A 12,371-nucleotide genomic window follows, 5' to 3' on the forward strand; every position below is an offset into this window, starting at 1 on the left:
AGAAAGAGGAAGATAAAAGAAAGTAAAAGTTTTTAAAAAATAAAAAATTATTAAAAAAGTTTTTTAAAGTAATAAAAAAAGAAAGAAAAGAGCAACCAAACCAAAAAACAAATCCACCAATTATAACAAGTGCTAAAAACTATACTAAAAAAAAAAAAAGAAACGAACAGACAGAACCCTAGGACAAATGGTAAAAGCAAAGCTATACGGACAAAATCTCACACAGAAGCACACACATAGACACTCACGTAAAGAGAAAAAGGGGAAAAAGGAAATATATATATATATATATCGTTGCTCCCAAAGTCCACCTCCTCAGTTTGGGATGATTTGTTGTGTATTCAGGTATTCCACAGATGCAGGTACATCAGGTTGACTGTGGAGCTTTAATCCGCTGCTCCTGAGGCTGCTGGGAGAGATTTCCCTTTCTCTTCTTTGTTCACACAGCTCCTGGGGCTCAGCTTTGGATTTGGCCCTGCCTCTGCGTGTAGGTCACCTGAGGGCGTCTGTTCTTCGCTCAGACAGGACGGGGTTAACGGAGCCGCTGATTCGGGGTCTCTGGCTCACTCAGGCCGGAGGGAGGGAGGGGCACGGAGTGCGGGGCGGGGCTGCGGCGGCAGAGGCCGGCGTGACGATGCACCAGCCTGAGGCGCGCCGTGCGTTCTCCCGGGGAAGTTTTCCCTGGTTCCCGGGACCCTGGCAGTGGCGGGCTGCACAGGCTCCTGGGAACTGGGGTGTGGAGAGTGACCTGTGCTCACACACAGGCCCCTTGGTGGCGGCAACAGCAGCCTTAGCGTCTCCTGCCCGTCTCTGGGGTTCGCGCTTTTAGCCGCGGCTCGCGCCCGTCCCTGGAGCTCCTTTAATCAGCGCTCTTAATCCCCTCTCCTCGCGCACCAGGAGACAAAGAGGGAAGAAAAAGTCTCTTGCCTCTTCGGCAGGTCCAGACTTTTCCCGGACTCCCTCCCGGCTAGCCGTGGCGCACTAGCCCCCTGCAGGCTGTGTTCACGCCGCCAACCCCAGTCCTCTCCCGGCGCTCCGACCGAAGCCCGAGCCTCAGCTCCCAGCCCCGCCCGCCCCGGCGGGTGAGCAGACAAGCCTCTCGGGCTGGTGAGTGCCGGTCGGCCCCGATCCTCTGTGCGGGAATCTCTCCGCTTTGCCCCCCGCATCCCTGTTGCTGCGCTCTCCTCCGTGGCCCCGAAGCTCCCCCTCCGCCACCCGCTGTCTCCGCCTGAGAAGGGGCTTCTAGTGTGTGGAAAACTTTCCTCCTTCATGGCTCCCTCCCCGAGGTGCAGGTCCCGTCCCTATTCTTTTGTCTCTGTTTTTTGTTTTCTCTTTTGCCCTACCCAGGTATGTGGGGGAGTTTCTTGCCTTTTTGGAGGTCTGAGGTCTTCTGCCAGCGTTCAGTAGGTGTTCTGTAGCAGTTGTTCCACGTGCAGATGCATTTCTGATGTATTTGTGGGGAGGAAGGTGATCTCCACGTCTTACTCTTCCGCCATCTTGAAGCTCCTCTCTCTGGCAAGTATTTTAGTAGCAATTGACCTATCTTGAATTTTCATGAATAATTTTTTCACTTATACCAAACACTGAGACTTCATTTTACTTGGCCTTGTCATATTTTTGTTTTATGTAATAAATTTACTTGAGCTGTATTGAAAAAATAAAAGAAATAATTGGATAAAGGGTATTACCTCTTTGGCTAATGATCACATAGCCAGGGATAATATATAGTCAATGTTACTGTTCTGAATCAGTAGTCAGTTCAATGTTGTTCTCTTTTTTTAGGAGATGAGACAAAGAATTACTAACATCAATTAGTAAATATTTAAATGCCTAAGAACATGAAATGTGGACAGCAATGATCAATGGGAATAATGCTTCAATCTTTTTCTCATCTGCTGTGCTTTATGCTCCTCAGGGTGGGTACTGAATGCTGTTCAAGGTTCTGCCATGATCCCTGTGGTCAAAAAATTTATGTTTGCATCTACATGTGCGGACCGTCGTAAGTAATAATTAAATTTCTTGTCAAGGCGACTAATGGCATTCACTATCGGGGACTTCCCTGGTGGTCCAGCGGTTAAGACTCCATGCTTTCACTGCAGGGGGCGAGGGTTCAATCCCTCATTGGGGAACTAAGATCCCACGTGTTGCGCAGCCAGAAAAAAAAATATCTGTGAAATGTAATGACAGAAGACCAACCATAGCCTGACAGTGAAGCTGGTGTTGACATGAAGCATGATGTTGATTAATTGATATATTAAACATCGAGGTCAAATAGAGAAAGAGATCTAGTCTCTGTGGGAAATAATTCTATAGACAGATCTTAGGAATTTTCAAGAGACTTCTTAGGTTTTTGTGATTTACATGAATTTATTTTGTTATTATTTGTGAATGATTGAGTTAAACAGAAGATGAAGAATAAGGGTAAATTAGGGACCAGTGATGATGACTGGCGCATATGAGTCATATACAGTGAATATTACGTGTCGGGAGCTCTGAGGTCCAACTTAAAAAGAATCTCGTACGTTCACCCTGTTTGACATGTTCCATTAGACATTTGCCACATATATGCAAGGATCTTTTTCTTGAACTTGTGGCCATAGACTTAAAAAATATTGTTATAAAAGTATCAATAGCAGAGTAAGGTTGATGTTTGATTGATTAAGAGAAAACTAAATAAATATTACTATAAATTAATAAATACCTAAATTACTATGTATGTGAATGGTAGGAAGTATGGATTAATGGCGTGAATGTCTCAATCTTTTTATTACCTTCTCTGCTTGGTACGCTTCAGAACAGATACTGGAGCTGATTTCAACTTCCACCATGATCAAGGTTACCGTACTGCCTTTGTCAGGAAAGAGACAAAGGTAGGTAACGGTCAGAGATCTTGTCTTGGTTTGGGTCTTCACTTAAGGGTGTTCATGGTATTATTAAAAATTCTTAAATCAAAAAGTTAACTATTGTCAATGATAAATATGTATGAAACATGTTGATTAATCAATGATGTGTAACACTGAGATTGAATAACAGAAGAGATATGATCCATGTGGGAAATGATTGTATAGACAGACTGTAGGATCTTGCTCTTGGTTTTTTTGTGTGTGAATTATATACTTATTTTATTATTATCAAAGAATTAATAATTATTAATAGTTTAATCAGTGCAAACACCGATGAAGAAAATGACAGCCTGATATGGAATAACATGACATCGATGACTGCTGGTGACATATGAGTAGTGGGTGATGAAAATAAGTGTCTGAAATGCTGAGACCCAATACACAACGTAATGTGTTTGATCCTTCTTTTGGAAATGATCATATAGACAACTGTCAGAAATACACAAAGGTCGTGTTCTTATGTTAGATTCATAGATTTAATGGATCATAGATAGAACCATTAGAGAAAGGTAAAAGTGAAAATGCAGCATTATTCAATCATGAACATATGTAGTGAGGCAAGATATATTATTAATAAATATGGAAAACAGCGAAGCCCTTTGAGAAATAAATGGACCAAGGGTGTTGCTTCTTTGGCTTAGGATCATGTAGACATAGATAATTAACAGTCAGTTTCATTATTCTGGATCAGTTGCAAGGTTGAGGTTGTTCTCTTTGTTAATAGAAAAAATGTGTATATATAATGAAAAATTAATGAATACCTAAAAAATTGGAGTAAGTGATGTGGAAAGGAAGGACCAATGTAGAGAAGGTCCTAACTTTTTTTTTTTTTATAAACTGTTCTGCTCTATACTCCTCAGAGTGAACACCCTTGAGGGATTTAACCATCTTACATGATCACAAGCTCTTTGGTTGCATCTATACATTAGAAGCACGGAGACCACTGTAAGTCAAAGTTCTCGTGTTGGTTTGGGTGGTTTGCTTAAGAGTAGTTACTGTATGATTAGTGTGAATTAATGAATTAATAAACAATTTAGAAATGAACAAAGAGAAATTGAGCCAATCCTGGACCAATGATGATGACTGATGATTTGAATCAAGGATGATAAATAATATGTGTCTGAAACTCTGAGGTGCAGCAAAAAGAAATCTAATGCATTAACTCTGTTTGTAAAGATCCTATAGATAAAAGTCAGGAATATACAAGGATCTTGTTTATTCTTTGTGTTCATTCATGCATTTTCACTTTACTGTTATAATTGGAGAAATGAAATAATCAAAAACCAAATATGTAAATAAATAAAGCTGAATGGATGAATCCTTATCCAATTATAAAAATATGTGGTCATGCGAGAAATACTGTTAATAAATTTGAAAACAGTGAAGTCCAAAGAGAAGCGAATGGTGCATAACTGTTAAATCTTTGGCTAAGAATAATACAGACAAGAGTAAGATTATTTACTGTTATCAGTGAGATTACTTACTGTAAGTCATTGCTCATTTTCTGTGTCAGGGACAAGTTTTAAGTTCACTTTTTTAAGAGAAAATGAAATAAACATACTCCAAATTAACGATTGTCTAAGTCACTAAAAATGAAATGCAGAAGCAAGGATCAATGGAGATTAGTTCTCAATATTTTATTATCTGCTCTGACCTGTACTTCTCAGAATGGATGCCCTTGAGCTGATTTAAGCATCTTCCATGGACAGGAGCCCTATGGTTGCATCTGTGTTAGGAGGATGGAGAAACAATGTGAGTAGTAGTCAGTGTTCTTGTCTTGGATTGAGCCGTATTTTCTTTTAATTATTACTTTAAAAGATATTATTTTAAAAATTAAATATAATAAAAAAGTCCAAGCATGCTAATGTCAAATACCATTGACACAAAACAATATGATTAATCCATATATGAAACACTGAGTTCAGTTAATGAAAGAGTTGGGTGTCAGGGGAAATGATTGTATAGATAAATGTTAGGGATATTCAAGACTCTTACACATAATTTTTTGTGTGATTATTTATTTATTTGGCTTTGTTGGGTCTTTGTTGCTGTGCACGGGCTTTCTCTGGTTGCGGCGAGTGGGAGCTACTCTTCATTGTGGTGCGCAGGCTTCTCGTTGCAGTGGCTTCTCTTGTTGCGGAGAACGGGCTCTAGACATGCGGCTTCAGTAGCTGTGGCAAGCGGGCCCTAGAGCGCACAGGCTTCAGTAGTTGTAGCACATGGGCTCAGTAGTTGCGGCATGAGGGCTCTAGGGTGTGCTGGCTCAGTAGTTGTGACTCGCGGGCTCTAGAGTGCAGGCTCAGTAGTTGTGGTGCATGGGCTTTGTTGCTCTGCGTCATGTGGGATCTCCCCGGACCAGGGATTGAGCCCGTGTCCCCTGCATCGGCAGGTGGTCTCTCAACCACTGGGCCACCAGGGAAGTCCCTGATTTATGTTTATTTAAATAATAGGGAATTAATTAATAAACAAATGTAGAGGACAGTAGAGAAAACTGCCTCTCCTGGACCGTTGGCCACGACTTGAGGCATAGGAGTCATATATGGTGAATACCATGTGTCTGTAACCCTGATTCCACACAACGCAAAATCTAGCCTATCTTCTGTTATAAATGACCCCATGGGTCGATGTTAGGAATATACAAACATTATATTCCTATTCTGGGTTAATAGATTTAGATGTATTATTAATAATAAATCAGCAATCTAGCCATTAAAAAATGTAAAAAAACACATAAAAAGAAGAAGGCAAAGCATTGTTCACTAGGAACATATGTGGTCAGGCAAGAAATATTATTAATAAAATAGAAAACATTCATGCCCTTTAAGCAATAAACGAATGTTTTGCCCTTTTGCTGAAAGGATCATACAGACACTGATAAGTAAGAGTCAACATTGTTGATCTGGGTCAGTCTCAAGTTTAAGGTTTTCTTTTCTTAAGAGAAAAAATACTATGTTATGACAAATTAATGAATGCCTAAATGAGTAAATGAAATGTGGATAACAAGGATCAATGGAGATAAGGTCTGAAATTTTTTATCATCTTTTCTGCTCTGTACCTCTTAGAATGGGAGCACTCAAGCTGGTGGAAGGATTCTTCTGTGGTCCTGAGAGCTCTGGTTGCATTCACGTGTTAGGACTGTGGAGACCATGTGAGTAATAGACAAATTTTGGCCTTAGTTTCAATATTTTATTTAAGGCTATTGACTGTATTATTGCAAGTTGTGAAATATAATCAATGAAATCCAAATAGCCCAGAGTGAAATATGGGATTAATATGAAGTATTATATTGATTCATTCATAAAATGAAAAATGAGAGTAATTAATGAAAGATGTTGACACAAGAATGATTCTAAATATATATTAGAGATTTCTAAGCTCTTTGGTGGTTCCGATGAATAACCATTTTTAAAATTATGATTACCGAATTATGAATTGAGCAATAAGTAATATATAAATGAATGAGTAAAAAGAGGTATGGTATTGGATCGATGATGACTACTGGTGGCGTATGAGTCGTGTACAATGAATACGTTCTGGAACTCTGAGGTCCGATGCGAAAGAAATGTCTTTCTTCTCTTCATGCATTTTCACTCTTTATTATAATTGAAGCAATGAAAGAATCAGTAAACAAACGTGGACAAATGGAGAGAAAGTCTCAATCTTTATCACCTTCTGTTTAGTACTTTTCAGAATAGAAGCTCAGAGCGATTTCAGCCTCTATTGTGATCAAGGTTATCATTTTCAGGTTGGTATAGGACAGAGACCCAGGTGAGTAATGACCAATGTTCCTCTCTTGGTTTGGGTAATTTACTTAAGTGTTTTCATTGTATTCTAAAAAGTAATAAATTCAATCAACAGGTTAATAATGGCCCATTGATAAATATGACCTGAAACCTTATACTGATTAATTGATATTGTAGGGACTTCCCTGGTGGTGCAGTGGTTAGAATCTGCCTGCCAATGCAGGGGATACGGGTTCCAGCCCTTGTCCGGGAAGATGCTACATGCTGCAGAGCAACTAAGCCCGTGTGCCACAACTACTGAGCTGTGCTCAAGAGCCCACGAGCCACAAGTACTGAGCCTGTGTACCTAGAGCCTGTGCTCCGCAACGAGAGAAGCCACCACAATGAGAAGCCCGCACACCACAACGAAGAGTAGCCCCTATTTGTCACAACTAGAGAAAGCCTGAGCGCAGCAACAAAGACCCAACGCAGCCAAAAATAAATAAATAAATAAATTTATTTTAAAAAATTGATATTGTATAACATTGATATTCATTAATGAAAGAGTTGTAATCTATTTTGGTAATGATTAGAGAGAAGTTAGGGATATTCGAGTGTCTTGTTCTTTGTCTTTTGTTAATCATATATTTATTTTATTACTATCAATGAAGTAATGATTTAATTGATACAAATATATAAATGAATGGACTAAAATTGGGCTTAAATGAACCAGTGATGAGGATTGGTAGAGGTTGAGGCACAGACGATGAATAATAAGTATCTGGAACCCTGAGGTCCAAGACAATACATACTCTATTTTCATGTTTATTTGATCCTATGGACAGATGTTAGGAATGTATAATTTTCAAGTTCTTCGATTAAGTTTTAAAATTATTACTAGATCAATGAGAGCACTATTAAAATTACATAAATAATAGATTACAAAGAAAGGATAAATTATGTTCTCATTATGAACATCTATGATGAGACAAGAAATATTAATAAAAATTTCCAGCACTAATGACCATTATGAAATAGATGGAGCAAGGGTGTCATCACTTTTTCCAGATACCAGATAGACTTGAACAATTAGGAGTCAATTTTATTGTTCTGAGTCAGTCTTAAGTATGAGCTTGTTCTTTCTGTTAAGAGAAAACAATTTCTACATTAAGAAAAAGTTATAAATTCCTAAATGACTGGGTAAAAGAAATGTAGAATGCAAGAGTCAATGGAGATAAATTTTCTTTTTTTCTCATTGGCTGTGCTTCATATTGTTCAAAATGGACACATTTGTGCTGACGAAGTGTTATTCTGTGGGGATGCACCTTATGATTGCATCTCTGTGTTAGAAGCACAGAGACCAATGTGAGTAATAGTCAAATTTCTCGTCTTAGTTTCAGTGATTTTTTTTCCCCTGTGTATTCAGTGTATTACTTGAAACTTCCATATAGAGTAACAGAAGGCCAGTGTAGCTCAGTGATAAATATAGACCTTCATTATACACTAATTGATTAATGCATAGATGTATAATAGCATATAATTTAAAAAGAGGTACGTTGCTGTGAGAATGATCTATTTACAGTTAGTAATATCACGACTCTTCTTGGGTTTTGTGACTAATAATTTTAAAATTATTATGAGTGACTTACTGAAATAGTCAATAAACAAATAGAAATGAACAAAGAAAAGAGTAAAAAGTATTAAATTAATCAAAAACTCATAATTCAATGATAAATATAAGAAATATTCTTTTGAATAATTGATAATGGGCAGGATTGAGGTCGAAAATTGGAAGAGATGGACCCTTAATGGGAAATGATTCTGTAAACTGAGGTTAGGGGTATTGAAGGGTGTTATTCTTGGAATATTTAGTGAACCATATATGATTTTATTATTCTTCCATATAGAAATGATGGAAGAAAAGAGACTCAGTGATGGAACAGTGATGATGATTGTGACGGGAAGAGCCCTGAATGATGAAAACATGTCTGAAACTCTGAGGTCCAACCCAGACCGTAAGTAGTCTCTTCCTTCTGGTGAAACTGTTTCTATAGAGAGATGACAGGAATATAAATAGGTCACATTTTTGTGTGGATTTCATAGACAGATTTGTTATTATTAATAGATCTATAATGAACCATTTAGCAAATATAGATGAACATAAGGAAAAACAGGGTGAAGCGAGACAAAAGATACTGTTAATAAATATTGAAAACACTGATGCCCATTAAATAAATGGGTGAGGGTCACGTGTTTGGCCAAGGTTAGATAGAAAGACATGCATAAGCAAGAGTCAGTTTAATTGTTCTGCTTCAGACAAAAGACTGAGATTTTCTTTTAACAAGGTAAAAAATTTAGAGAGAAAAAGTAATAAAAACATAAATACTGAGTAACAGAAATGCCGAAAACAAAGATAGTGGTGATTAGGTCTGAATATTTTTATCATCTTCTGCGTTGCATACACCTCAGAGTGAAGTCACTAGACGTGATTTAGAATCGTCCATGGATATGAGCTATGGGTTTGCCTCTGCGAAATAGGAGATGGAGATTATTGTGAGTCATAGTAGAAGTTCTTTCCTCTATGGTTTTATTAAAGTAATTCAATGTATTTAATAAGAAATGAGGAATATAAGTAAAGAAGGAGACTGCATCTCAGTGTTGAGTATGGATATAAAATCCACTCTATGGTTTAATACATATATAGAAAACAATGTATTAAAGAGAGATATATATTTAAGTAATAATTATTCTATATAGATGAAGGCTTTTCGTATTTTTTCTTGAATTGTACTGCTAAAAATAATTAGTGAATTTTTTATTTAATCAAAAAAAAGATGTGTACGTAGAAAAAGGACCAATGTTGGATCGATGATGATTTCTGTTCATCAGTATGAGTGATATAAAGTGAATACTTGTCTGGAATTTTGAGGTCCGATATTACATTAATCTATTCCATTCTCAACTCAAGAAGGCATCCTATAGGCAGGAATAAATGAGGAGCTTACTTTGGTCTTGTGTTCATATTTTTCATTCTATTATTAAAATAGGAAAATGGGAGAATCTATAAATACATATGTAATTAAAAATAAAGGTGAATGATCTGTATACCTTCTTGGGAGAAATGTCTATTTAGATCGCCCATTTTTTGATTGGGTTGTTGTTATTTATTTATTATTTTTTAAATTAACGTGTATTGGAGCATGGTTGCTTTACAATGTTGTGTTAGCTTCCACTGCACAACAAAATGAATCAGAGCTGCGTGAGCTGTTTGTATATTTTGGAGACTAATCCCTTGTTAGTTGCTTGGTTTGCAAATATTTTCTCCCATTCTGAGGGTTTTCTTTTCGTTTTGTTAATGGTTTCCTTTGTTGTGCAAAAGCCTTTAAGTTTAATTAGGTCCCATTTGTTTATTACTGTTTTTATGTTCATTAGTTTAGGAGATGTATCAAAAAAGATCTTGCTGCAATTTGTGTCACAGAGGGTTCTCCCTATGTTTTCCTCTAAAAGCTTTACACTATCTGGCCTTACATTTAGGTCTTTAATCCATTTTGAGTTTATTTTTGTGTATGGTGCTAGGGTGTGTTCTAATTTCATTCTTCAACATGTAGCTGTCCAGTTTTCCCAGCACCACTTATTGAAGAGACTGTCTTTTCTCCATTGTATATGTATACTTGCCACTTTTGTCATAGATTAGGTGACCATAAATGCATGGGTTTATCTCTGGACTTTCTATCCTGTACCACTGAGCTATATTTCTCTTTCTGTGCCAGTACCATACTGTTTGATGACTATAGCTTTCTAGAAGAGTCTGAAGTCAGGGAGCCTGATTTCTCCAGATCTGTTTTTCTTTCTCCAGATTGCTTTGGCTATTCATGGTCTTTTGTATTTCCATACAAATTGTAAAGTTTCTTGTTCTAATTCTGAAAAAAAAATTGGTAATTTGATAAGGATTGCATTGAATCTGTAGGTATCTTTGGATATGTAGCCGTTTTCAGAATATTGATTCTTTCATCCAAGAATATGGTATAGCTCATCGTCTGTTTGTGTCATCTTTTATTTCTTTCATCAGCATCTTATAGTTTTCTAATTACAGGTCTTTGGCTTCCTTACGAAGATTTATTCCTAGCTATTTTATTCTTTTTGATGCAACGGTAAATGTGATTGTTTCCGTAATCCCTATTTATGAACTTCCGTTGTTAGAGTATAGTAATGCAAGAGATTTCTGTGTATTAATTGTGAATCCTGCAACTTTTCCAAGTTCATTGAAGAGCTCTACTAGTTTTCCGGTATCGTATATATGATTTTATATGTATAATATAATATCATTGGCAAATAGTGACAGTTTTAAATTTCCTTTTCCAATTTGGATCACTTTTAATTCTTTTCTTCTCTGATACCAGTGGTTAGGGCTTCCAAAACTATGCTGAATTATACCCAAATAAAAAATTTAAAATATTAGGTGAGCGAAAAAAAAACCAATTTCCAATTACGGGAAATATGGGTGGAGACAATAGAGAGCTAGTGGGAAGCAGCTGCGTAGCACAGGGAGATCAGCTCAGTGCTTTGTGACCGCCTAGAGGGGTGGGATAGGGAGGGTGGGAGGGAGGGAGACGCAAGAGGGAAGAGATATGGAGACAAATGTATATGTATAGCTGATTCACTTTGCTATATAGCAGAAACTAACACACCATTGTAAAGCAATTATACTCCAATAAAGATGTTTAAAAAAAAAGATATACCAGTAATATGTCAAGCAAAGCTGGAATTTCAATTAAAAAGCAAAGGACATGACTGTTACCACTTAGGGTAAGGAGGAGGGTCAGGAGAAGTGGTTGACAACCTTCATATTCTGGCACAGCGGCAAGATCGAAGATTCCTTTTCAACAGATTTCACATATCCTCAACATTAGTGATTGCCTAAATAATGATGTGAATGCGGAAGCAGGGATAAGTGGAGAGTGTCTCCACCATTTTTATCTTCTGCTTTGTTTTATACTCCTCAGAGTGGATGCACTGGACCAGAAATGAGGATTCTTCCTTGAGTGCCAGCCCAGGATGGCATCTTTGTCATAGGAGCCTGGACACCCATGTGAGCATCATCTAGTTCCTAGTCTGGAGGTGGGTGGTTTCTCAAAAAGTAATGACTAAGCTAAAAAAAATGGGTGAAAGAAAATTAAAGGAGGACATCTTTATCCCATTGATAAAAAAGGAACTGTTGTGAAGCAAAAACCCAATAATAAATATGAGAGATATGATGATGTGAGAATGGTTATAGAGACAGGTGAACGATATCGAGGTCTCGCTGGGTTTTGCAAACCCTAGAGTGTCAAAATTTGCATTAGTGAAGTAACGCATGCATCAGTGAAACATACAGAATGAAGAGAAAGTCATCTTTTCTGGATCGATGATGATAAATGCCAGCGCATGAGTCATCGATGACGAATAATACGTGTCTGGACCTCTCAGGTCCAATACACAAGAAATGTGGTCTATCTCTTCATGCGTTTTCACTGGTTATGCTAATTGAGCCAATGAAAGCATCAGTAAACAAATCTGCTGGTCCCTGGAGAGAAAGTCTCAATCTCGGTCATTACCTTCTCTGTTTGGTACTTTTCAGAATAGAAGCTCAGGCGATTTAAGCCTCCATTTTGATCAAGCTTCTCCTTTTCAGGTTGCTATGGGACAGAGACCCAGGTGAGTCATGGCCAGCGTTCCTGTCTTGGTTTGGGAAATTTGTTTAAGTGTT

The 12,371-nt window shown here is 37.6% G+C and overlaps 9 non-coding genes across 9 annotated transcripts; all 9 read left to right on the forward strand.

Annotated features, from left to right (window-relative positions):
- Window positions 1–2,429: 2,429 nt before the first annotated feature.
- Window positions 2,430–2,503, forward strand: LOC115802996 (small nucleolar RNA SNORD113/SNORD114 family). Its single transcript, XR_004023579.1, has one exon. It is a non-coding gene; the product is annotated as a small nucleolar RNA SNORD113/SNORD114 family (small nucleolar RNA).
- A 704-nt stretch (window positions 2,504–3,207) lies between these two features.
- LOC115802942 (small nucleolar RNA SNORD113/SNORD114 family) lies at window positions 3,208–3,281 on the forward strand. Its single transcript, XR_004023530.1, has one exon. It is a non-coding gene; the product is annotated as a small nucleolar RNA SNORD113/SNORD114 family (small nucleolar RNA).
- A 688-nt stretch (window positions 3,282–3,969) lies between these two features.
- Window positions 3,970–4,042, forward strand: LOC115802923 (small nucleolar RNA SNORD113/SNORD114 family). The gene has a single exon (XR_004023512.1). It is a non-coding gene; the product is annotated as a small nucleolar RNA SNORD113/SNORD114 family (small nucleolar RNA).
- A 1,362-nt stretch (window positions 4,043–5,404) lies between these two features.
- Window positions 5,405–5,478, forward strand: LOC115802939 (small nucleolar RNA SNORD113/SNORD114 family). The gene has a single exon (XR_004023527.1). It is a non-coding gene; the product is annotated as a small nucleolar RNA SNORD113/SNORD114 family (small nucleolar RNA).
- A 906-nt stretch (window positions 5,479–6,384) lies between these two features.
- On the forward strand, window positions 6,385–6,455 carry LOC115802974 (small nucleolar RNA SNORD113/SNORD114 family). Its single transcript, XR_004023560.1, has one exon. It is a non-coding gene; the product is annotated as a small nucleolar RNA SNORD113/SNORD114 family (small nucleolar RNA).
- Window positions 6,456–7,350: 895 nt separating this feature from the next.
- On the forward strand, window positions 7,351–7,425 carry LOC115802994 (small nucleolar RNA SNORD113/SNORD114 family). Its single transcript, XR_004023577.1, has one exon. It is a non-coding gene; the product is annotated as a small nucleolar RNA SNORD113/SNORD114 family (small nucleolar RNA).
- Window positions 7,426–8,560: 1,135 nt separating this feature from the next.
- On the forward strand, window positions 8,561–8,632 carry LOC115802932 (small nucleolar RNA SNORD113/SNORD114 family). The gene has a single exon (XR_004023521.1). It is a non-coding gene; the product is annotated as a small nucleolar RNA SNORD113/SNORD114 family (small nucleolar RNA).
- An 854-nt stretch (window positions 8,633–9,486) lies between these two features.
- Window positions 9,487–9,560, forward strand: LOC115802929 (small nucleolar RNA SNORD113/SNORD114 family). Its single transcript, XR_004023518.1, has one exon. It is a non-coding gene; the product is annotated as a small nucleolar RNA SNORD113/SNORD114 family (small nucleolar RNA).
- Window positions 9,561–12,022: 2,462 nt separating this feature from the next.
- On the forward strand, window positions 12,023–12,097 carry LOC115802999 (small nucleolar RNA SNORD113/SNORD114 family). The gene has a single exon (XR_004023582.1). It is a non-coding gene; the product is annotated as a small nucleolar RNA SNORD113/SNORD114 family (small nucleolar RNA).
- Window positions 12,098–12,371: the final 274 nt, after the last annotated feature.

Source organism: Delphinapterus leucas, chromosome 2 (genome assembly GCF_059928025.1).
Source record: "Delphinapterus leucas isolate spDelLeu-1000000601 "Yukka" chromosome 2, BTC_Dleu_Yukka2, whole genome shotgun sequence".
Lineage (NCBI taxonomy): Eukaryota > Metazoa > Chordata > Mammalia > Artiodactyla > Monodontidae > Delphinapterus > Delphinapterus leucas.